Here is a 3,936-nt window from a genome sequence, read left to right as displayed (position 1 = left end):
GGAGGATTCTCGGTGTTCCAGCTGCAGTGCTGAGCGTGTGGCTTTTGGGATTGCAGGCCCCGACCGTGGTGTTGGAAAACGACGCCACTGGCTTTTCGGCTCAGGAGTGGGAGAACCTGGAGGAGTGGCAGAGGGAGCTGTGCAGGAAGGTGCTGGCAGGGAAGAGCCAAGCCCTGGTCCTGCCGGGTGAGTGTCGCTGCTCCGGTCAGTTATCGGCACTTCCAGGCTGGCTGGGTTTGGGGAGGCTTTCCCACACCTGGGAAGCAGATCTGTGGGAACACGGAGAGGCCGGTGTGTGTCACACCCTGTCCCATCGGTCACCTGCGGGCCCGGTGCCAGCACAGGCCCCTTCCCTCAGCCCACGGGGTCCTTCCCAGTTGGAGTAGGGCTGGCTGCTGGCATGGAAGCCACTGTCTCCCGGTGAGCCACACAAAGGGCTCTTTGTGCTGCCAGCCCGGGTGTTGTAGCCAAGGGATCTGGTTCTAGGAGTGTGTTCCTCCCTGTGGATGCAGCACAGAAACATTCCTGTCTCTGTTCCTTGTCAGACGATGCCATGTCTGAACCTGCCCTCCTGTCCCAGCTCCAGGGAGGGGAAGTGCCCTGCAGTGAGGACGAGGTGGCTTCCAGAGAGATCCCAGAGGATCCAGATACAGGCAAGAGACGAGTTAAAGCTTCAGTCCCGGGGTATGAGGGTCGTATGATGCTGTCACCAGGCAGAGGCTGTCACAAGGGATGGTCCTGGTTTGCTTGGAGGGAACTTCTCAGATCCCAGGAGAAGCAGGTTCAGGGGAAGTAACTGAGAGAAAATGTAACAGGTTTGATTTTTAGGATTAGAGATCAGGGAGGAATTCTTAGCTGTGAGGGTGGGGAGGCCCTGGCACAGGTTGCCCAGAGAAGCTGGGGCTATCCCTGGAAGTGTCCAAGGCCAAGTTGGAAAGGAATGTGGCTGTCAGGGATCTGGTCCAGAGCAGAGAGGGGGAGAACTTTCATACTGGGAGAGACGGAATGCAGCCTGGAAAAGGGGAGACAGAGAGGGGGACACAGCACAGGGCTGTGCCTGGTGAGTGGAGCACAGCAGGAGCTGAAGGAATCCAGGAATGAGCCTTCAGACAAGCGGGACAAACTCTGCTGTGGCAGAGTCATGGAATGGTTTGGGCTGGAAGGGACCTTAAGGATCATCCAGTTCTACCCCCTGCCTTGGGTAGGGACACCTTCCACTATCCCAGGTTGCTCTGACCTGGCCTTGGACACTTCCAGGGATGGAGGAGCCACAGCTTCCCTGGGCAACCTGTGCCAGGGCATCAACACCCTCCCAGGGAAGGATTTCTGTTGGATGTGTGTGAGCCCAGAAGGCTCCACTCCCTCTGGCTCCTGTCCTGTGTCCTCCAGAGCACACCTGCTCTTCTCCTGGGACTTCTCCTGTTTGGTGGCTGCACCCTCAGGAGAGCTGTGCTCCAGAGCAGTGGAGCTGCTTAGGGAAGTCACCAGTGAGCTGGGTTGGCTCTGTTATTCCCAATAATAATGGTTTTGATGGTGTTTTCCATGCTGTGGCTAAATCTTGGATGTTTTTTCTCAAGCCCCTTGTGTCGTGTTGTCACCTCTCCACTGTCAGTCACTGCACAGTGGGGAGGGACACTCCAGACAGGAGGCTGATCCCTGCTTGGATGAAACAGCCTCGAGTTGTGCCAGGGGAGGTTTGGGTTGGAAACTGGGACAATTTCTCCCTGAAAAGGGCTCTACCCTGGCAGAGCTGCCCAGGGCAGGGGTGGAGTCCCCATCCCTGGAGGGATTTCAAAGCCATGTTGATGTGGCACTTGGGGACATGGTCAGTGGTGGCCTTGGCAGTGCTGGGGAATGGTTGGACTCCATGGTCCAAGAGGTCTTTGCCAACCTTATTGGCTCTGTTTGATGATTTTGCCCTCACACATGGCTCTCTGTCTGCAGTTTCCATCCTTGACCTTTGGGTGGTTTTATGCTTGAAATGGGATTCACTTTGCTGTGAATGAGGGTGACAAGGCCACGTTCTGCTTGGGGTTGTTCTGATGTGGACCAGGACACGCTCCACTGGAGCCTCTGGATTTGCACTGCAGTAACTGAGGGGAATTTGCTCTGGTCTTGTCACCTCTGAGCACCCCTGTGGTGGCATCACCACCTCTGTGGTGTTCCCAGTGCAACCGAGCCAGGAAACCTCTTGTTTGGTTTCCCAGCCACTTGGGTGGGGAGAATTGCCTCTCCATTCACACTTGGGTTTGTATTTCACAGTTGCCTTCATCTCCCGCTTCTGGGAGCTTGGGATACGGGTGGGTTTTGTTCCTGGGGATCAGCTTTCACCAGATCCCAAACCATTAGAATTCCCAGGGTTTGAGACATCCCAAACACGGGGATGACGTTGCTGCTCGACCCGTTCTAAACCCGCTGCTTGTTTTCCCCATCACTAATTGGGCTTTAGTCCCTTCCCTAATTGGGTCCTGCCCCTTGCTGCTCCCAAAGTGTCTTCCAAGGGGAGGGTGCAGCTGGCTGGCTCATCCCCTCGGGGACAGCCATCCGAGTGCTGCCGAGGTCTTGGATGCCATGGCTCTGGAGAAGGTCTGTGTGGGGTGAGCCCCTCTCGCTGCACTTATCCGTTATTTTCCCCAAATCAAACCTGTGAGGACAGAGAGTGTCACCTTTTGTCACTTCTCAGGGTTGGGTGGCCAATTGCTGCCATGTGCTGACAGGCAGTTTGGGTCTGTCCAGTAAGTGGATAAACTAATCAGATCCCCAGTGGTTTTCTGTGGGTTCTGGTTAAACTGTTCCTATATTTTATATATTTTATATATTTTCTTAAACTCAGCCTGTGAGCCTTCAGGGCAGGGAACTTGTTTCTATCTGTTTGTAAAGTGCTGATTAAATTTGCAGCAGTAAGGACTTGATGTTTAATAAAAATAACATTCGACTCGTCAAGTTCTAAATGCTTCTTTTTTTTTTTGATCTATTTTTACTTTTCAAATCATTTTACCTGCTGCTGGTCTGCAGTATCATAACTTATGGATGGAGAGGCAAAAATTGTCCTCAAATTAGAAAAAAAAACAGTGGGGTTTAATTGTTTTTAATTTTTTTTTAATATTATGAGCAGGAGAATTGTTTTCTGCATCTTTATCTTAGATCCAAACAGGCCTGAAGGGTGAGAATATCTAAAAATAGGGTGTAAATAAGCTCACAATACAATTCTCACCCAGGTCACGTCGATCCTGCTGCCAGCAAAACGTTGTCAGTGTTTTAGTTGTGATGTTAAGCCCAGAAAGAAAAAAAAGTTTAATTTCTGTTTTGTTTGAAAATAAACAGAATTAACACATGAAAACACCTAAATAATAATGACCTCGTGATTATTTAGGTCTCCCTGAGCTCTGCTTCCCGGTGAAAAGCTTATCCTTGCTGGTTCCAGTGTAAAATTTGGGTTGTCAGTCAAAATACTCAATTGGGAAGAGCATTTAGTGTTGTTATCCAGGAATCCCTGGGTTCTGCAGACAGGCAGATGATTTGAGCAGTTTTTCCTCCCCGAGTTAAGTCAGGAATTAACAGTTCATCTTGCACCAAAATTTCACAGAGAGGTCCAACCTTCTGACCCGATGGTGTCACGGCAGCATCTCACAATGGAGCTGTTGGGTTCTTTCTGCATTTCATCTCCTGGTGGATTTACTTGTTGGGTATGGAAACCAACTTCCAGTCACAATCCCCTTTGTCAGGTCTTACTCAGGAACAAATGAGTTTGAACTATCCCTAAAACTTTGGCTGATTTGCTGCTTGAGTACAGGAAAAAGGGAAATTACACCCCGTGGTTTTCGTTCCAGTTAGAACTTGGTTCATTTTATGGCTTAATTTTTGCTATGTTCTTAGTCCCTAAATTGCAGGGTAACGTAGAGGCAAAGGCTTTATGCTGCCAGAGGGCAGGGTTAG

The sequence above is a fragment of the Manacus vitellinus genome, unplaced genomic scaffold (genome assembly GCF_001715985.3).
Source record: "Manacus vitellinus isolate BGI_N305 unplaced genomic scaffold, ASM171598v3 scaffold_78_pilon, whole genome shotgun sequence".
In the NCBI taxonomy this organism is placed as follows: domain Eukaryota; kingdom Metazoa; phylum Chordata; class Aves; order Passeriformes; family Pipridae; genus Manacus; species Manacus vitellinus.
The sequence above is the reverse complement of the archived record's forward strand: the minus strand, read 5'-3'. Positions refer to the sequence as shown.